This window comes from Pygocentrus nattereri, chromosome 15, assembly GCF_015220715.1.
Source record: "Pygocentrus nattereri isolate fPygNat1 chromosome 15, fPygNat1.pri, whole genome shotgun sequence".
Taxonomy (NCBI): domain Eukaryota; kingdom Metazoa; phylum Chordata; class Actinopteri; order Characiformes; family Serrasalmidae; genus Pygocentrus; species Pygocentrus nattereri.
In genome coordinates this window covers 5,004,173-5,026,658 of record NC_051225.1, presented here as the reverse complement: position 1 = coordinate 5,026,658, position 22,486 = coordinate 5,004,173, and the positions used below count along the sequence as shown (strand labels likewise).

Below are 22,486 nucleotides of genomic sequence, written 5' to 3'. Positions count from 1 at the left end.
CAACTATTCACTATGAACTACGTGTGTAACGTGCCAGAAGGATTCAGACGCTTGCGGTTAAAAGGAGAAAAAGAGGCTTTATTGTTAGAATCACAAACCAGGTCCGTGGTTAATAAACAGGTGTAGGTCAAATCCAAAAAAGACACCCAACACAAAAAGAGAAACATAACAGAAGGCAGTGAGTCCAGAAAGGGTCAGACAAAAGGCAGAGGCGAAAAACAGGCCAAATATGGTCATACACAGGAACAATAACACACACAGAAGACCGCTCGTAGATCAAGAAACTAGTCTATGCTAAAGCCCAGGCTTAGACACTAAACTACAAAGGTCATTTGACAACAACACAGGTGTACAGAGTTAGTATTCCGGTGACTGTGAGCGCTGATTGGAGCATGGAGGTCAGGAGTCAGGTGAGCAATGTGATCTCCCAAAGGATTCTGGGAAATGGAGTCCAAGTGTCTCTCAGAGCCGGGAGGATGCGTGACATGGCGACCATCTTATGACTGTACTCTATGATGGGAAAATATATTAAGATCACTAATAGTTAACAGTGAGTGGCAAATTTCTTTTTTTTTAAATGGGCCCTTTGATAAAATGAAATCAACTATTTGCTAATAACTTTTGGTGATTTTCCCATCACTGAGATCATTCGTAAGGTATGAGCCTCTGACACACTGAATCAAAACATTAAAGGAACGTTCCCTGAAAAAATCTAATGTACGCAGTTTCCTCCTTTATCCCAAAGGCAGTCGATCAGTAAGGGCTGCTTGGTGTCTGAAGTTTGCTTCTATGGTTTTACACTAGAGCTACGAGGCTAATGTAAGCTCATGGAAGTCTATGTGACCTTAATTCTTTTTCCTATCAGCCTAGTAGCTCCAGTGCAAAGCTAAAGAAGCACGCTTCGGAAACACGTCTTGGCTGATTGACAACAACAGAATTAAGGGAAACCTTGTAAATGAGATTTTTCACTCAACCATTTATTTAATGAAGAAAACAAGCTTGTTTTTAGAGGAATACGTTTGGGTAAAAACAAATTCACAGGTTTGCCCTCTTACCCCAAGTGTAGCCGATCATCCAAGACGACTTTCCTCCTTTATTTTTTGCAGTAATACAAAACAATGGTAGCTCAAATCCCACCAATTAGCATTGTGCGAACTGCATGCCCTGACATATTCTGGCCTTAACTCTTTAAAATCTGAGGCTTATTACATACTAAGGCTTATTATTCAGTAACTGCAGAGACTTCAGTGCAAAGTAGCTGAGCTTTTCTCAAGTTCCAGAAGTGTGTAATAAAACTTTGAGCCTGCCAATGGGCTTTGACCAATTAACGGGTTCAACATTTGGGGTAGGAGAAAAATGGTGTAAATATTTTCCCCACACATTTCTTTTAAGGATACCATGGCGATAGCAATGTTTTACACATCATCATCATCTCTCCACTCTGAATGACCTCCCACCACTGTCCACCCTAAAATTCTGGTTATGTGCTTCTCTAGTGAATGTCCATTAAGGGCCTTCGCTGTGTAGGAGTAAATTAATTAGAGTCTTTTAATGAGAAAAACCCAGGACTCGTCTTTAACTGACCTTCACTGACTGATTTTATACCTCACGCATCAACATCTAAGCTAAACGGGTCTCGGCGAAGAACGAGGCTTTAAGACTTGCGTTCATACTCCAATTAGGCTACGTTCTGTTTGTCTGTTTCACTCAAGCACATATTCTTAAGAGACTTCCTAAGAAAGACAGCAGCAGTTTCCATTTTCAACCTTGTGACTGGTGGGAATCCAGTGTGTGTGTGTGTTTTTGTGTGTGCCATCAGTGTCGACCTGCACAGTGGAGCGCACAGTACCATCACCCTCAATGGTGTTGATTGTTTTGCATTTCAATACAGTGGGAGAAACACAAATCAATAAAACTGTTAATTAAAATCTCTCTCACTTGGATTTAATTGGCCTGTATGGCCTAATCAGACCCGGACAGGCTTCTTTGACAGTATGTGTGTGTGTGGTTGGGGGATGGGGGGTGTTGGGGGGCTTATTTTTCCCCCAGTAAACCAGCAAATTCTTCTTCAAAATGCATCTGCTAACAGAGTCTGTACATCATTAAATTGTCCTATAAGTAATTTAAGCATGTGACTTCTGGATAGACTGGAATGATTACAACAATTTGTGGCTGTGGATTAAACAAATTCTCTCTTTTTAGGCTGGGAAAATGTATTATTGATTATATGACACCTCAGATTTTCCCGTATCTAGCAACTGCTGTATTTTCATTAGCTAGGCCAGGTTTGCAAGATAAATGTAGGCCTGCTAGGCAATTCTAGCATGAGGGTGCAATCACAAAAGTATTTAATAATAATAATAATACCTTTTATTTATTTATAGTGCCTTCTCCAATATCTCAAAATTCTTTGCACACATCCATGAAATACATACAAATGAAAAAGCCACATTAAAGACAATTAGAGAAACAGATAAGTCAACTAACTACAATCTAACTACAGCAATCATCCCTGAAAAGATTTTTTAAAGCTTTTAAGAGATTTAAGACTTTGAACCAGCCTGAAGCAGCAGAGGAAAAGGTTTGATCTCCCATAGAACGAAGCCTGACATTCACTATCTAGACAAAAGTATTGGGACAGCTACAGGAGGTTTTATGAATCCCGTTCTAAAACCGTAGGCATTAATATGGAGTTGGTGCACCTTTGCAGCTGTAACAGCTTCCACACTTCTGGGAAGTTTCTACAGGAGAGTATCTCTGGGAATCTTTGCCAATTTATCCAGAAGAGCACTGATGTTGGGTCCTGGCTCACAATTTTCGTTGTAGTTCATCCCAAATGTGTTGGATGGGTTGAGGTCAGGGCTCTGTGAGGGTCAGTCAAGTTCCTCCACATCAAACTCACAAATTTTATGAGCTTGCTTTGTGCACTGGGTCTCATTTATGCTGGAATAGAAAAGGTTCTTTCCTAAACTGTTCCCATAAAGTTGGAAGTATTCAATTGTCTGAAATGTCTTGGTGCTGAAGCATTAAGATTTCCCTTCACTTAAACTAAGGTTTCTAGGCCACCCCTGAAAAACAGCCCCATAGCATCTTCCCACCTCCACCAAACTTTATAGTTGACAAATGCAGTCAGGCAGGTAACGTTCTCCTGGCATTCATCAAACCCAGACTCGTCCATCAGACTGACAGATAGAGAAGCGTGATTTGTCACTCCAAATAATGTTTCCACTGCTCCAGAGTCCAGTGGAGGCGCTTTACACCACCCCATCTGATGTTTAGCGTTGTGCTTGGTGATCTAAGGCTTACATGCCGCTGCTCAGCCACGGAAACCCCGGTGCAGTTTTTGTGCTGATGTTGATGTGAGAGAAGGTTTGAAACTCTCCAGCTATTGATCAGTAGAACATTGGGCACTTTTATGCTCTATGCTCCTCAGCACACAGCGACCCGCTCTGTAACTAGGTGGTCTGACACCTGTGGTTCCTAAACACTTCCACTTTTTAATAATACCTCTCACAGTTGATTATGGGAAATCAAGGAGGAAAGAAATTCCATAAACTGACTAGTAACACTGAGTTGTCAACAAGTAACATCGCAAGTGACTTCAGGCCAATCAGAAGAACTTAATTTAAGAAAAACTATTCATACAAAGTTTAAGAAATAAACAAAATCGAAATTGAGTGTATTCAAAGTAGATTAAATATTGTCATAAGCATACAAATGAAAGCTAAGCCATGCTCCAAGCTGACAAACAGACTGGGAGCATATAAATCATAAATAGAAGTGGCCCAAAAACAGACCCCTGTGGAACACCATAGGTGACAGCACAACTCACACACTACGGTTAAATGCACAAGTACGACTAAAACCAAGACAGCAACACTCCCAAGACTATGCAGGAGCTCCTTCTTTCAAATGGAGCTGTGAGGTCCAACAGAATAAGAATGCTCAAACAACCAGAAGTCAGTATTAAGAAAGAGTTCTGCTGTGATTCTTCCTAAAACCAGTAAGGAGTCTGAAAGCAGCTCAGAGGGGAAGAAAATTTCCACACAAATTCATTACACATTTGTGATAGAGACACATTTTCCTGATGAACCTTCATTTACAACACTTTGCAAGTGACAAATCCTTTCATGAAATGCTCCACCCTCCAATTTTGCTTCGGTAAAGAAGAGACAGAAGCTGTTCTTACACAAGAAGCTCAGTTGGGCTCAGCTCAAGCATCTCCAGCTCACAACAGCCTGCAGAAGCACTAAACTTGGCTAGTGTGGATTTGCCTTGGAGGAAAGCCACTGTGTTTTGGATCGCCTTGCTCTCTCTCTCTCTCTCTCTCTCTCTCTCTCTCTCTCTCTCTCTCTCTCTCCCCCCCCTCCTCTCTCTCTCCACACACGCACTCTCATCCCCAGCCTCTTTACAGCTCCATAAAGAGCTGCATGCCCAGCCTGCCTCCTCTAACTTGCTTTGTAAAAATTTTAAAGAAATGGTGGTTGGAGGAGATGTCTCCACCCAGGACACCAAACACATTCACCCACTGAAGCGGTCCAAGTTCAAATCCTACATAATGCAGTCCAACTAATGAATTCTTTTCGAAAATCCTGACCACTTTGGCCTCTCTGCGGTTAAAGCCTGAACCCATGGCTAATCTTGTTGGTTAAAACCATCAAAAACACTGCTAACCACTTACCATAAAAAGCCAGCTTTATTAATCTAATTTATTAATGAAGAGTTTTGTGTTTAAAAGTGGCATATTTTTTGTAAAACATGATTGCAATCTAGCGCGCTAATTAGCTCTGACTTTTGTGCGAGCTCCAGTGATAAGCAAAGCAGCCTTCCTCCTACACTGTGAGGCATCGTTGTTGTTTGACATGAATAGATGTTAATGTGCAGCAATGTTAGTTAATTCATCTCCTCTGCTATTCTTATGTATTATTATCTCAACATTTCTTCAAGTTCTGATTTATTTGTACTTTTAGTTAACTGGATCAACATCGCTGGTCATCAGAAAAGCCAGCATATCGCTGCTGGTGGAAGAAATGACCCTTATTAGTCGCACAACGGGGAAATTTCACCTCCGCATTTAACCCGTCCGTGAAGTGAAACACCACATACACACTAGTGAGCGCACACACACTAGGGGGCAGTGAGTGCACTTGCCCGGAGCGGTGGGCAGCCCAATCCGCAGCGCCTGGGGAGCAGTTGGGGGTTAGGTGTCTTGCTCAAGGACACCTCAGTCATGTGCTGTCGGCTCTGGGGATTGAACCGGCGACCTTCCGGTCACGAGGCTGGTTCCCTGACCTCCAGCCCACGACTTCTTCTCTTTACAGGAGAAGGAAAAACCTTTCTCTTAATGTAAGTCAATGGAACCAGAGTTTTTTCCAAGTCATTTTGGTCCATTTTTCTTTTGGTCCATTCATCATGAAATTTTCATACAATATAAAACGAGCATTTTCAACTTATGTCAAAAACTGGAAAATGGCAAATATAGAGATACAATGTTTCTTCTGACCTCAGCGACATGCTGTGCTTTGGATGCTGGTATGATGATCATCCAGTATGTCCATACTGGGTGACCAGCTAAATCAGCACCAGACCAGCATTAGACTATGTACAAGCTGGTCTGTGTTCTTTATTTCATGCAGCACTTGAACAAAGTTATCAAGGTTAGACGCTGGCCTACAGCAAAGTTAGCGGAAGGAAGATCTGCTTTGCTAACGTTTTGCTAACAAGCAGGATCCATCATCGCAGTCTCTGTGGTTTCACTTATGAAACCGCTGCCTGGGCGATCTCTTAGAAAACCTTCTGTGGAGCTCCATAAGCTGACAGCCTTCATGTCAGGGATGATGGAAGAGGACAATATTGCCAAAGGTTCCCCACATAGCACACAGCACCGTGCAATAGACAGGCCTGAAGAAATCCCACCTGACTGTCTGCCTCTGTTTTTATGTTTTATTGTACGTTATGTCATAGTAATTCTCCACACAGCCTACATCCCCGAAATCCAATTAGAGACAAGAGGAAAACAGTAATGCTCCGTAGTGAAGATTCACAGCTCCAACCTGCACGTTTTGCCTTTTTGCTTCTGTGCAGCAGCCGAACATTAGGAACCTGTGATTTGCTTTTTTGATGCTCAGCCAGAGAAAGTAAAACATGAAATCTAAGAGAAATTGTTGATATCTGTTAAAATAAAGCCTTTTTTTTTTAATGCCGCAAAACTCTGGGGACAGTTGTGGGCTGGAGGTTAGGGAACCAGCCCTGTGACTGGAAGGTTGCTGGTTCGATCCCCTTGGCTGACAGTCCATGACTGAACTGTCCTTGAGCAAGACACCTAACCCCCAATTGCTCCCTGGGCGCCATGGATAGGGCTGCCCACTGCTCCGGGCAAGTGAGTGTGCTCACTGCCCCCTAGTGTGGATGGGTTAAATGCAGAGGTCTAATTCCACAGTGTGTAAACACAGTTGGCTGATGGTTCTGAACTCAATTCAGTTTAAACATGCTACCTGCTTCTTGATGACAGTATCTTTTCAAGTGAAATCATCTGAAAATCTCATCAATATATCTAATATTTCTCATTTTATGACTGTTGTAAGACTATTTAACCTATGTTTAGACATTCTTACTTGTTTCGAATGGACACTCTGGCCAAAACAAATAATGTAATGATTCTGCAGTAGCCTCTAGAGTGAAACTGTCCAGTTTAAAAACAAGACAGAACCTCTTTGTAATGATGCATCTCTCCTTCACTGCCATTGTCCAGCAAATATTTGTTAAACATTCTGTGCTGCAAACAGATTCCCCAGTTGGTCCACCAGGCGTGAGACAAGGGGCGTCACTATATGTTCATGGATGGGGGGCTAAGCCTGTACTAGGGGGTCTAGAGGCATGGCCCCCAAAGATGCACTTTTAGAATAACAACAACTAGAAAACGTCACCTACATCAGCCATGAAAAGCATATAAAACATGCTACTTTGGTTAAATTGGCACGCAGTAGACCTGACTCTCTGTAGTATCAAGCAAAGGTACTGGAGTGTGTCATTCAGTCCATTCATGTTTTTAATTTGCTTTGACTCTGATTTGATTTTGTTGGTTGTGGGGGTCTGTTGCTGTTTCTTTGGTGATTGTTTTGTGCACCACCCTCTTGGCCAGTTCTCACTTATAAAACGTGATAAGCTGGTTAAATGGAGGTAAAAATAAATTAAAACAAATAAAAAACGTCAAGCGGCGCATCTCCTCTCCCCGATAAGCTGCAACGTCCTAAATGTATTATTGAAACACACAGATTATAGATCAGTTCGGTCTCAGTTGGTGCGGTTTTGCTCTGTAGGCATGTTTAATAAGCTAGGTGACAGAATTTCATGGTCATGGCAACAAATATTATATTATCTCAGTTATGCTGAATTAAATTCAGCATTCATTTGAACCAAAACCCTCTCTCGCTTTCTTCTTGATCACTAACCTCCATCAGATCTGCTCCTTCAGTCCTGTCAGTCTCCTTCAGCTTCTCTCTCTCTCTCTCTCTCTCTCTCTCTCTCTGTCTCTCTCTTCCTATGTTTAAGAATACATTGATTTTATTGAACTCAGATTTTCAAGAACTCAAGGAAATAATAATCTCATCTGACTGGCCTTCGGCGGAGCTGCTGCCTCTTAACTTCCATCCACAGGGTGAGGAACTGAGTGATATAAAACTGTGTTATGATGACCTTTTCACACAAAGCTGAAGCTCTTGTGCGAATTTTCCACCTTAAATGCTGCGGCAGTTTCATTCTGGTGCCTCTCAGTGGGAAAATTCAAACAAGAACCTGGAAGAATAGGAAGCAAAGTTCAGCCTCACCCCTTTCACAGACAGTAACTTAGTGTAAACAACAATAAAGCAAATATTGGTGACATTGTTACCGAACACCGAACTATAAAGAGCTGTCAGTATCGTTATTTCTATTCCTCTAGTTTGTTCGCTCTCGCTATTTAGACAGTTTAAACCAGAGACTGTGGGTTAAACTAGTTAGCTTATTAGCCTAGCCTCTTTACCTCCGTTAATCCCAAAGCTAACCAAAGTTAACTAGCATAGTTAACAAGCATCCAAGCTACACTGACCATAATGTACTATAAATCCATACTGTAGGTAGATATTCACTCTGTTTCACTCTGTTTCAGTTTTTATACTGCATATTTTGAATCAAGTCTAATTTTTATATATTTTAAATCTCCCCCTACAAAATTGGGGCCTCAAATTAAAGAGCATCACTTCATTATCAGCTACTGGCGCTGCTCTGTAGGCGACCCTGCCCGTCTGCAGTGACAGCAGAGGAGGGTAAAGCTCAGCTCCTCACTGCTGGGCTTTAGTTACATTTAGGGATCCTACACCTTCAAAGGGGGGGGGGGGGGGGGGGGGGGCAATTATTTATTACCACCCATCCCTAATTCTTCAGTGATATGAAGCTGAAGTTATTTGCCAGCTTCTTGTTTTTTAATTTTTCGCTCCACCGTAAATGGCCATGTAGCCGTAACACTTCACCCTACCCTTCTATCTCAACTAAAATCGGGTCTACCCCTGGATGTGAATACGCAAAACAGCAAGGTAGGTAATGGTAGGGGCAAGGCAAGATATATGGCATTTTGGCTGACAGTCTTATCCAGAGCAACTTACAATTTGATCACTTTACACAGGTAGGCAAAGGTAGTGTTGGGAGTCTTGCCCAAGGACTCTTCTTAGTATAGTGTAGGGTGGTTACCCAGGCGGGGGGATTGAACCCCAGTCTACAGTATGAAAGGCAGGGGCGTTACCCACTACACTACACGAACCACGCTTACTGTCCTTGTACAAAGATTCTGCACCCTGTGACTGTATACAATCCGTCTGCATTGCACTTTCAAACTAGTCAGATTCGTCAAAAATGTGCAAATCTGGGAACCCTGCGTGACAGAGAATGAAGCTGTGAGAGAAATACGCATGGAAAAATGCGCAGTGTATCTGGTTGCCGTAGCGACCCTGCAGCTTAAAACTGCTGAATGTAGTTTCAGTTGTTTTCAGACTGTTCTGCAGTTTCACTACTGTAGCTTTTTTCAAGCATAGCCACCCCCCCCAGCATGGCAAATGCCTCAATGCCCCCCATAGTTGGCACCTATATGTGTCAGTATGCGAATATATTTTGTGAAAATGTTTTGAAAGGATATTGCCTTGTGGATGAGGCAGTGGAGTGGAGGAGAGTTCTTTTTCTCCACTTCATCCCCTCGACAGAAATTCAATGAATGAATACAGTTTAAAGGTCATAAGGACTTTCTATAGCGCTGTGGATTCCAGTAATCACTGAGATGATTCCTATGTAAAAGTTCACATATACTGGCCAAGGGCACACTTGATATGATGAACGTAATAAGCGAGAAAAGAATAATGATTCCAAGAACACACTGGATGCTCAAACACAGCCACTAGACACACGAAAATCCTTAAGTCTAACACCACTGTAGCTTTCTTAATGAGATCAGCCTTGGTTGTTCTCCACCATACATGTTGCTAATTGGTTGTTTCCCAGCAACTCAGCAAATTATTTCGAAGCTCATCATTTTATCGAAAATTAATACGTGCAGGAGGACTTAGCAATGTGAGCAATGCTATTCTGAGCAAGTGCTGAGGAAGATTATGTAGCCCCTGTTCATCTTATTGAGAGCAAAGCTTGCTTCCCTGTTATTGCCTTTATAATAAAGAGCAAAATCAGCACTGAGCATCACTCTCGATAGCACTACATGAAATCTCAGATGAAGGATGATGGCTTCATTTCTTTGTCCATTAAGAGCATCATTTTAAGCTCTCAAGTGCAAAATGTCTTTTCATACGCCGGGTCTTATGATGAAAAACAGAAAGCTAATGGCTGATTCAAAGCACCTGTGATAAATACAATAACTCGCGTTCTTTGTACAACATAATCTCTGCTCACTGACTGTCTTTCTCTCTGCATCAGTGAAGATGAATTTTAAAAAGCTGCATCTTCAGTTCTTCATTTTCAAAGATGTGGGTCGAAATGCCTTCAGAGGAAAATACAAAGAAATGAATGAGGATCACACATACTTATGGTTTAATGTATGTCATATCACCAAATCATTAATACCAGCTGTCTGTGTTCACGTACATTTATCATGTAAGCAATGCATATCTCCACTGGGATGGACTAATGACATATGACAAAATATAGCAAAATATATTCTTTGTTGATAGCTAGCTGATATCGCCTGCCTGTTCACTACAGGTAGATTAAATGTTACTTTATATTTATGCACATTATATTTTATCCACAGCATCAGTGTTTCACCACAACACATGCTCAATAACAATAACAACACTCCATATATCCATTCAGTTTGCAGGTTTGGTCATTAAGTTAGTGTTTGGAGGACTGAAATAGGACTACTGTTATTGCCAGTAACAGAAGGCCATTTACTGCAGATTCATACTGGATTAAAATCGCTCCACAATTTTTAGTGTCAGCTTGAAAATACCTTTTGCCAAATGTGGCTTCCTCACTGTAATCTCAGAAGCCTCTGAGTTGGTGAAGACCTGAATACACCATTACTGCACAATCTGTTTCTGATTTTTCTGAATTCCTGCTAGTGATCCAGTCATGTTTTCTTGTGTGTTTATAGTTTTTCATATTTGCCTGTTTTCAGTTTGAGCTCATGTGCTAACACTTTCTGCTTGTGTGTCGACTCCTGAGGCCTATACAGACGAGGCTTTCTGGATCCCCCCCAATAAACATGCTCTGCACATGGAACCTACCGCCTCCGACTCGCAATCGTTACATCAGAGTTCAGGGGTTCATATGAAAAATAAAAATAGAGTGTAAGGATTACAGCGTCATTTGAAGGCTGTATTTTCTTTGACCAGACAACAGATAAAATATGGGAAAAAGATTTATGATCTTGTTCTATGGGGCAGGCTGTGTTTAAAGCCTCATATAAGAATCACAGCCATACATAACTGGGCCCTGGTGAAGAGCTGCCTCCTGTTTCTGTTTTGAAGAACTAAATGAAACCTACTTAGACTCGTATTTACCGTCAGTGATGCATCTAGGAGGCCTAGAGTGGTGCTTTTTCTCAAAAACACAAAATGTGTCTCATTCATTGTGAATCAAATCATGATTGGTTGATTCCACCCTCACTTCCTCACTAATTATGCAGGCTTGTCAGAACACTGAAAGCTTCAGTGCTATGGCCACCAGGACTGGTGTCTGACACAAGATCTAATGTGTTTGGCCTTCAGTCCAGTTCCTGAAGTCCTAACTCACTTGGATGTACTAACTAAATATCACAGAGGAATGATCCTCTGTAGCGGAGTCTGAGTCAAGACAGATACATTGTAGTAGCGGAGTCTGAGTCAAGACAGAGACATTGTAGTAGCGGAGTCTGAGTCAAGACAGAGACATTGCAGTAGCGGAGTCTGAGTCAAGACAGATACATTGTAGTAGCGGAGTCTGAGTCAAGACAGATACATTGTAGTAGCGGAGTCTGAGTCAAGACAGAGACCTTGTAGTAGCGGAGTCTGAGTCAAGACAGATACATTGTAGTAGCGGAGTCTGAGTCAAGACAGATACATTGCAGTAGCAGAGTCTGAGTCAAGACAGATACATTGTAGTAGCGGAGTCTGAGTCAAGACAGATACATTGCAGTAGCAGAGTCTGAGTCAAGACAGAGACCTTGTAGTAGCGGAGTCTGAGTCAAGACAGAGACATTGTAGTAGCGGAGTCTGAGTCAAGACAGAGACATTGTAGTAGTGGAGTCTGAGTCAAGACAGAGACATTGTAGTAGTGGAGTCTGAGTCAAGACAGAGACATTGTAGCAGAGTCTGAGTCAAGACAGAGACACTGTAGTAGTGGAGTCTGAGTCAAGACAGATACATTGTAGTAGCGGAGTCTGAGTCAAGACAGAGACCTTGTATTAGCGGAGTCTGAGTCAAGACAGAGACATTGTAGTAGCGGAGTCTGAGTCAAGACAGATACATTGTAGTAGCGGAGTCTGAGTCAAGACAGAGACCTTGTAGTAGCGGAGTCTGAGTCAAGACAGATACATTGTAGTAGCGGAGTCTGAGTCAAGACAGAGACCTTGTAGTAGCGGAGTCTGAGTCAAGACAGAGACATTGCAGTAGCGGAGTCTGAGTCAAGACAGATACATTGCAGTAGCAGAGTCTGAGTCAAGACAGAGACATTGTAGTAGCGGAGTCTGAGTCAAGACAGAGACATTGTAGTAGCGGAGTCTGAGTCAAGACAGAGACATTGTAGTAGCGGAGTCTGAGTCAAGACAGATACATTGTAGTAGCGGAGTCTGAGTCAAGACAGAGACCTTGTAGTAGCGGAGTCTGAGTCAAGACAGAGACGTTGTAGTAGCGGAGTCTGAGTCAAGACAGAGACATTGTAGTAGCGGAGTCTGAGTCAAGACAGAGACACTGTAGTAGCGGAGTCTGAGTCAAGACAGATACATTGTAGTAGCGGAGTCTGAGTCAAGACAGAGACATTGTAGTAGTGGAGTCTGAGTCAAGACAGAGACATTGCAGTAGCGGAGTCTGAGTCAAGACAGAGACATTGTAGTAGCGGAGTCTGAGTCAAGACAGAGACATTGTAGTAGTGGAGTCTGAGTCAAGACAGATACATTGTAGTAGCGGAGTCTGAGTCAAGACAGAGACCTTGTAGTAGCGGAGTCTGAGTCAAGACAGAGACGTTGTAGTAGCGGAGTCTGAGTCAAGACAGAGACATTGTAGTAGCGGAGTCTGAGTCAAGACAGAGACACTGTAGTAGCGGAATCTGAGTCAAGACAGAGACATTGTAGTAGCGGAGTCTGAGTCAAGACAGAGACATTGTAGTAGCGGCATCTGAGTCAGTAATTATTATTATTCATTAATGACATTATTCAGTAATGACAATAATAAAAAGGTTCAATTTCCAGTTAGCAGGTTTACTATTTCATTTATTTATGACTGAACTTGAGTAGGACAACACTTGACAATACTTGTGTGTGCAGCTGTGCTTAACCAAACAGCTAACGTAGTCATTACCATGCTGGCTAACTTGTGTGAGCATGGATAGTTATATTACCTAATACAGGTATTCAGACTCAGTGCACTGCAGTGTCTCTTTGAGGCATATATTTATAGTCAGTGGGGAAGAAATGTTGAAAAATTTGTGCTTAAAAACTACTAGTTAGCCTTTCCTCGATTTCTAGTGTTATACCAGGGTTGCTTCTGAGGTCAAGACAGCAGTAATGCTTCTTATCAAGGATACAAATTTGCATGTCAGACTTCACAAGAGTTGAACCTGATGTGAACTTCCTCCAGATGTCTGCTATGCTAAATAAATAAAAATTGATGCAGTTTTGCTTGTGAAATTTCACAGGCAAACTCTTAGTGTGACTAGGCCTTTAGTCAGTTGCTATGCAGTTCGTGGTGGTGTAACAGGGCAGTGGGCAGGACTAGTAGGAGTCCAGCATTACTACTTTTATATCACACTTTATTAACCTTAAGGTTGTTAAACAGATCGAAAGCCATGTGTAAAAATGGTGTGGCTGATTGTATGAAAAGCTCAGGTGGAGTGCTGGCAGAGTGCTCTGGAACAAAGAGCTCCTCTCTTGCCTAAAGCTGGTATTTCTACTACACAGCCCTGATTCAGAGTGAAGGAACCTGTGGGTGAAATCCAGTGTTAGCTAGCAAGAACACAAAGTCCTGAAAAATATGTAGAAAAATGCCAGGAAAGCAGAGCCATATGCCATCTTACAAATGTAATAGTATCCATATTAAAAATAAGCCCAATGATGCAAAGTAACCCAATTACAACGTCCTCAGAAAACACATCCTTCACAAAGTTTTGACCGAGTTCTCTTTGAATTCTCTTTCAGTGCGTCCGCAGTCATGAGATTCATCTGCTTGGGGGAGGGGTCCGACACACATCCCACCTTGCAAGATGTTCTTCTGCACATTGCATGCAATTACACATACACATTCCCAAATCTTACATCGTGTAGCTTAAAATTGGCCTACTAATAATTCACTGTTTTCAAATGTGCCCCTCTATGTTTTTTTTTTTTTTTTGATTGCGACACCAGTCTTTTTGTTCTGTTAGCATTAGTGCTATGGAGGCTGCCAGGTGGTCTCAAGTTTGACACACACCGATCAGGCATAACATTATGAACACCTCCTTGTTTCTACGCTCATTGCCCATTTTATCAGCTCCACTTACTGTATAGATTAGATTAACAGTCCCTTATTAGTCACCTAATGGGGAACTTTCACCTCCACAATCTAACCCATCCTTGCAGTGAAACACCACATACAAACTATTGAACACACACACTAGGGGGCAGTGAGCACACTTGCCCAGAGCAGTGGGCAGCCCTATCCGCAGTGCCCGGGGAGCAGTTGGGGGTTAGGCGCCTTGCTCAAGGACACCTCAGTCATGTACTGTTGGCTCAGGTGATCAACCTTCCGGTTGCAAGGCTTTTTCCCTCCAGCCCACGACTGCCCGCAGGTGTGCTTTGTAGTTCAATAGTTACAGACTGTAGTCCACCTGTTTCTCTGATACTTTGTTATCCCCTTTTACCCTGTTCTTCAGTGGTCAGGACACCAATGGACCCTCATAGAGCATGTACTATTTGGGTGGTGGGTCATTCTCAGCACTGCAGTAACACTGACGTGGTGGTGGGGTGTTAGTGTGTGTTGCACTGGTGTGAGTGGATCAGACACAGCGGTGCTACTGGAGTTTTTAAACACCTCAGTGTCTCTGCTGGACTGAGAATAGTCCACCAACCAAAAATATCCAGCCAACAGCGTCCTGTGGGCTGCGTCCTGTGACCACTGATGAAGGACTAGAGGATGACTAACACAAACTGTGCAGCAGCAGATGAGCTGTCGTCTCTGACTTTACAGCTACAAGGTGGACCGACAAGGTAGGAGTGTCTAATAGAGTGGACAGTGAGTGGACACAGTGTTTAGAAACTTCAGCAGCACTGCTGTGTCTGATCCACTCATACCAGCACAACACCCACTAACACACCACCAGCAGTCAGTGTTACTGCAGTGCTGAGAATGATTCACCATCCAAATAGTACCTGCTCTGTGAGGGTCCATGGGGGTCCTGACCACTAAAGAACAGGGTAAAAGGGGGCTAACAAAGTATGAGAGAAACAGATGGACTACAGTCTGTAACTGTAGAACTACAGAGTGCAGCTATACAGTAAGTGGAGCTGATAAAGTGGACAGTGAGCATAAAAACAAGGGGGTGCCTGATCAGTGTGTATTACATTACAGTAACTAAGAGAAGTGGGACTTGTCAGAATTTTGCAGTTGTTATTTGAATTTTTCCAGCTATTGAAAATCAGATTTGACAGTAAGACGGCACCTGCAGACCTCTCCTGTTTACACTTTCATTTAACCAACCACATACAGAAATAGAGTGGTGGACAGTAACTGAGTAAATGTAATTAGTTTCTGTACTTTAGTATTTTTGGTGTATCTGTACTGAAGTTTCTCCGTTCTGGGCGACTTTTTCCTTTCACTCCACTACATTTCAGAGTCTAATATCCGAATTTTTCCTCCTACATTTTGAGAAATCTGTCGTTCCTTTTAGTTTCTGTGTGTATAAAAACGTAACATGTCAAAACGAAAGAAGCGCAAAGCCAGAGCACCAATCAGGGCCCAGCGGTCACTTTGTTTAGAGCTGGTTTTGACCTGTTGGTCATACCGACCCAGTGCAGCACGCGGTTCAACGTCAGCGCAGCAGCGTAAAACTTTGGGAGAGTCTGTTCAACATAAATGATGAACTAACCTAACTTTGTGTAAATAGAGCACAATATAGAAATATGTCCACATATGCAGTCGAGACTGACGCGGCTTTTTTCTGAATTTCTACAAACACCATTTCATTTTATAGTAAATGAGTTTGGGCTGGTTTATGTTTATGAACAGACGCCTACAGATCAACATAGTAAAGGAGCTCATCTGTGATCCTGAGTTTAAAGCCAGTTTTTATTCAACTTAAACTTGGAACTAAGTTGTAAATAAATCTGAAACTGAAACTTTGCTTGTGTGTAAAAAGTGATTTCAGAGCCACTCGGTTCTCCCTGATGGAAACTGTTTACCTTCAGTGTTTTGTGCTTCTGATCATTTTAATAGACGTCAGCGTCACTAATTAATGACGTTCTATTAAAAGACTGGTTTACCAAGAGAGACGCTGGAGGACTTTCACCTGAAATGAGTTCATGAAGCCAGTCTGGTTATAAAAATGATAACAGGACCAGAACAGAGCCAGAATTACTCTTTTAGTACTTTTACTTTATACTTAAGTACATTTGAGGGTAAATACTTTAGTACTTTTACTCAAGTGGAGGTCTAAAGGGAGGAACTTCTACTTTTACTGGAGGAATATTTTACCTTGGGTGTCTCGACTTTAACTTCGTCCACCACAGAATATAATAATGTTTTACCAGCAAGTGCAACACAAGTGTGGAGAGGAAGATGAAACTGACTGCAGAAAGATGGGAATGGAGGGGAAACAGGGTCAAGGCAGGTTCGTCCACTTCAGTTGATCATTATAGACTTTGTCTGGAAAGACCTAAAAACTCAAAAAGGCAAAACAATCATACAGGAACTGTGCAAGTGCTGAAAAAACCCTGAAGTTTTCAGTCTAATCATGTCATTATTAGACAGCATTTTAACAAGCGTGCAGCAGTTTTTAGTTTAACGAGCAGTTAAAAAAAGTGCGTGAAGTGGAGGGGCGCAAGAGCCAGATTTAGAAAAGTAAAAAAAAAAAAAAAACACTTCAAAGCTAACTCGACAAGTGTGATAATGAGGGTGCAGGAGCTCGGAGCGGGGATTTATTTTTCAGACTCATATCCAGGAGGTGAAATGTCCATTCCACATGCAGTGACCTGTAGAGCCAGAGCCTTTTCATCACGGATAGAGGTGCCCAGCCAACAAACTGAAAATGAATGCTATAGGACGTGATGAGATAAATAGATGTTTGCCCTACAGAATTACCAGTGACTCTTAATAAGTCTTCTTTACACTCTACACTGTTAGAAATGAAGGTTCTGTGCAGGTACATTTCTGTTTATCAAGGTACAAACAATGTAAATGTAACCTTAAAGCTCCAGCAGTGGTTTTAAGGTCTGATTGTGAGCCTTAAATCAATTTTTCCAGGTGAAAAGTTGGTATTTGTATCTTTTCATAACCGAATGTTTTAAAACAGAACAGCAGAATAAAAGCCTGGAGGCGAGGCAGGGTGTGTGGAGTCAATACAGCTTAGAAAACCTAATTTCAGGGCATTATGATTCAGTGAACATTTAATACCTTTATTTCTAAAAGTGTAAAGGCTTCTAGTCATTTCACAGCAAAAATGACCAAATGAAGATGCACCACTTTCTGAATATTTGCATAAATTTGGCTTTTTGTGGGGACCAGATCCCAATGATGGTGAAAACATGAACATTTAGTGTGTTGTAGGAAAATGTGGCTCCTCTTCCACAAGAAAAATACTTTTTTCCCCCCCAAAAAAGTTATGGAGGTCAAGGTTATTCTGACTAATTCTGATCTTCAAGTATCCCTAAGAGTTAATGAACTAATACGGTTAACTGCAAGACAAGAAAAACAAAGCCAAAAAGATTTTAGGACTGCAAGCTACCTTTCTTAGTGCCAACACTAGTGTTGCACAAAAATATGGACGCAGATGAATCTTTTATTGTCCAAATATGCAGTTGCCATATTTCACATTGCATTGGCAGTCACGGGCTGGAGGTTAGGGCACCAGCCTTATGACCGGAAAGTCGCTGGTTCGATCCCACTGAGCCGACAGTACGCGACTGAAGTGCTCTTGAGCAAGGCACCTAACCCCCAACTGCTCCCTGGGTGTAGTGGATAGGGCTGCCCACCACTCCTGGCAAGTCTGCTCACTGCCCCCTGGTGTGTAGTGTGTACAGCTTCTGTTGTCTGGACCTCCAGCTATCTGGCCCAGAGGAAGCAGGTGGCTGCAGCTGACCTCTGTGTCAAAGCATGTGTATTAAAAGCAGTGGAAGGAATTGATTTAGCAGCATTGCGGTGGATGCTAGTGTGGTGGGCCGTTTAGCCGAATGATCGGACAGCAGATAACTGCTTATCTGGTCCTGCCTCGCCCATGTAGATAAGAGAGAGAGAGAGAGAGAGAGAGAGAGAGAGAGAGTGCTTTAAGTCTTTGAGGGTAGCAAAACTGAGGCCAGTCAATACTCAGACATTGCAGCCACTACAAACCTCTCAGTGCTCTGAACATGATCAATAAATAGATATGTCAACCTCAGTTCTATACTGTGAAAAACAGAGTTGAATAGAGAATAGAAAGCAGTGTGTGGGGGGGGGGGGGGGGGGGGGGGGGGGGGGGGGGGGGGGGTGGGGGGACTGGGTGCCAACAGCCTCATAGTGTTATCTAAGATTTTCTATAAAACTTCACAGTTCCAGTGACCACGTTGAATATTGAATTTAGTTATATAACCCAAGCACTGGGCAAATAAGGCCACCTTTATATATAGAATTTTTGCCTTTGAATATTTTGGAGTTTCAGTGCCGTGACTGATAAATGCTTTGCACCATAACGTATCACTGTATCATTATTACAAATGCTCATATCGCATTCATATCATATTATTCCAGCCAACAGGGAATGTTCCTATAACTTTGGCAAATGTTACGTACAAGTTCTCACCAGGTTTGAAGAAAAACGTTTAATCTAACGTTCAAAGAACGTTTTAAGTATGTTTAGCATTTCAAATAATGTTCCTATGAGGTCATGTGTTAATTAAGACATAACGTTTAACTGCTTTTAATGTTTAAACTGTTTTAAGGATGTTGTCAGGGCAACAGATTATGTTACATGATGATTTTTTTTGGGAACGTTCCTGAAAGAACATGCTGGGAACCAAAAACAAAAAAAATAAATAGAACATACACCGATCAAATAATGTAAGCTCAATGTCACTGCTGGATTGAGAATAGTCCACCAACCAAATACCCAGCCAGCAGCGTCCTGTGGGCAGCATCCTGTGACCACTGATGAAGGACTAGAGGATGACCAACACAACCTGTGCAGCAGCAGATGAGCTGTCGCCTCTGACTTTACATCTACAAGGTGGACCGACAAGGTAGGAGTGTCTAATAGAGTGGACAGTGAGTGGACACAGTGTTTAAAAACTCTAGCAGCACTGCTGTGTCTGATCCACTCATATCTGCACAACACACACTAACACACCACCAATGTCACTGCATTGCTGAGGATGATCCATCACCCAAATAGTACCTGCTCTGTGGGGGTCCATGGGGGTCCTGACCACTGAAGAACAGGGTAACAGAGTATCAGAGAAACAGATGGACTACAGTCTGTAACCGTAGAACTACAAAGTGCAGCTATACAGTAAGTGGATCTGATAAAATGGACAGTGAGCGTAGAAACAAGGAACAAGGTGCATAGAAATAACATTAAATGCTCATTTTTACCAGAATAGCCCTTTAATACTGTACATCACATCTTCTCTTGAATGTCTGTTACTAGTCTCTGTTTTGGGGATTCCATACTCTGTGTAGTCTGTGTGTTTTGTTAATGCTCTAATATAAGCCAGGCTTGTCTCATCAGACGATGATCCAGATCTTCGTGAGCTGAGTCAGTTGTGTGGGTGCAACAAATATCGACGGGTGGGAATCATGGATGACACAGGTAGAGCCAGTAGCCCATCTGCTGCCATGCACAGCTCACATTAGCCACCCTGTAGCCCAGTGGTGCCCAGTCCTGCCTCAGGAGAGCCATGGATTTGGATATTTTAGTAATAACTGTGGTGTTCAGGTCTGTGGGACCCATTTTCACTGTTTACCAAAAGTAAAAATGTCGTGATTTATTATTATTTCAACCTCAGATTCCTTGGTCTTTGCTCATTTTCTTTGAAGAACATATACAATAACATTTTGAGGCGGCTATGCATGACAGAAGTATTTCATTGTATCTCAATGTAAGGCTTATATTTGTAGTTGTCTTACACTTAGTAGTTGATATGGGAATTGATTGAATTTCTTGTGAAGTATTTCTGGAATGACAAAGTATGTTTGGTTCTGCATTTAGCTGAAATAGAGCTTTGATTGGGCTTGAAATTTTGTTCAGCACCCAAATCATCATCATCATCATCATCACTTTTATTTATGTAGCGCCTTTCCCTTGCTCATGTATGCATTACAATCAATGAACATCAACACATTAAACAAAAGGACAATACAGGTAAACATTCGAGTATAAACTGAATAATGATGACACAGTGAAAACAAGTCTTTAACAGAGATTCAAATGAAGATAGAGCGGTTGCATCCCGAACAGACTTGGGGAGGGTATTCCATCATTTGGGAGCTGCTATATTAAATGATCGACTACCCATAGAAGTCCATTTAAACCTTGGAACATGAAGAAGGTCGATTTTGTGATCTCAAAGTACGAGAAGGGACACACATGAAGAAGCTCTGCCAAGTATTGAGGAGACAGACCATGCAAAGCGTTCTATGTTATAAGGAGAACCTTGTACTGAACACGGAATACAAGACTGAAGAACAGCGGTGATGGGCTCATTCTTTTTAGAAAAGGTGACGATCCCAGCAGCGGCATTTTGAATGTACAGTAACCTGCTGAGGGTTTTTGACAGGGAGGCCTGAAAAAAAAAAAAAAACATTGCAGTAGTCTAGCTGTGAAGTCACTAATGCATGGACAAGTGTTTCTACATCAGCTTGGTGGGAATTGATGTGGATGTCAAAAGAGAGTGTGTTACTAGAATCCCATCAGAATTGATGCCAAGGAGAGATAAGCTAGATATCAGTGACTTTGAGCCAATTAAAAGCAACTCAGTTTTGCTAGCATTCAGTTTTAAAAAGTTCAAACTAATCCCTGACTTTATGTCATGGATACAGTCATATAGAGCAGGTAGTGATGTAGCCAAATCATTGAATTCAGGTGTTCCAATCACTTCCACGGCCACAGGTGTATAAAGCCGAGCCTCTGGGCCTGCAGACTGCTTCTACAGACATTAGTGAAAGAATGGGTCGCTCTCAGGAGCTCAGTGAATTCCAGCGTGGTACCGTGATCGGACGCCACCTGTGCAACAAGTCCAGTTGTGAAATTTCCTCACTACTAAATATTCCACAGTCAGTGGGATTATAACAAAGTGGAAGCGATTGGGAACGACAGCAACTCGGCCACGAAGTGGTCGGCCACGTAGAATGACAGAGCGGTCAGCGGATGCTGAGGGGCATAGCGCGCAGAGGTCACCAACTTTCTGCAGAGTCAATCACTACAGACCTCCAAACTTCATGTGGCCTTCAGATCAGCTCAAGAACAGCGTAGAGAGCTTCATGGAATGGGTTTCCATGGCAGAGCAGCTGCATCCAAGCCTTACATCACCAAGCACAACACAAAGCGTGGAATGCAGTGGTGTAAAGCGCCGCCACTGGACTCGAGAGCAGTGGAGACGTGTTCTCTGGAGTGACCAGTCACGCTTCTCCGTCTGGCAATCTGATGGACAAGTCTGGGTTTGGCGGTTGCCAGGAGGACAGTACTTGTCTGACTGCATTGTGCCAAGTGTAAAGTTTGGTGGAGGGGGGATGATGGTGCAGGGTTGTTTTTCAGGAGATGGGCTCGGCCTCTTAGTTCCTGACCTCAACATGATAGAACACCTTTGGAATGAATTAGAGCGGAGACTGAGAGCCAGGCCTTCTCATCCAACATCAGTGTCTGACCTCACAAATGCGCTTCTGAAAGAACGGTCAAATATTCCGATAAACACACTCCTAAACCTTGTGGAAAGCCTTCCCAGAGGAGTTGAAGCTGTTATAGCTGCAAAGGCTGGGCTGACATCATATTAGACCCTATGGATTAAGAATGGGATGTCACTCAATTTCACATGCGTGTGAAGCCAGACGAGCAAATACTTTTGGAAATATAGTGTAGATCTGAATGTCGTCTACGTAACAATGAAAATCAAACGATGAAGGTGTATTATTTGCCCAAGTGGCAGTATATAAATGGTGAAGAGCAATGGACCTAAAACTGAGCCCTGTGGATACAGCTGAAGAACATTCTTTCTGAGCCCGACCCGACCCACCGCATCATGTTTTGAGTACGAGGATGACTATACTATTCATTGACTATATCTTGTCTAAAAGGCTCAGACTATGACAAGCTTCATGAAGAAAAAAAATATTACTTATTAAAAACACAAATATGGTAGTACGGATGGCCAGTCAGAGAGTAACTAAGAAGATTCTGGTAACATATATAGGGTGAGGCTAGTACCCTGTTCACTTGGGCTTTGCAGGCTTTTATCTTATGAAAATATAATTAATTTAGCTTGATATTTCTAATGCAAGCACCAGTTTAATTACAATGCAGCATGAGATCATAGATCTAAAACATATATTTTGAAATTATACATGAGAGAAGAGCTCTAAACTGGACCTGCCTCCTGCTG

The 22,486-nt window shown here is 42.3% G+C and overlaps 1 long non-coding RNA gene across 1 annotated transcript in view; it reads right to left on the bottom strand.

Annotated features, from left to right (window-relative positions):
- Positions 1-312: 312 nt before the first annotated feature.
- Positions 313-22,486, bottom strand: part of LOC108424948 — a 93,499-nt gene continuing 71,325 nt past the window's right edge. The window contains exon 3 of the long non-coding RNA XR_001857671.1: positions 313-510. This is a non-coding gene — a long non-coding RNA (uncharacterized LOC108424948). The remainder of the gene's footprint in view (positions 511-22,486) is intronic.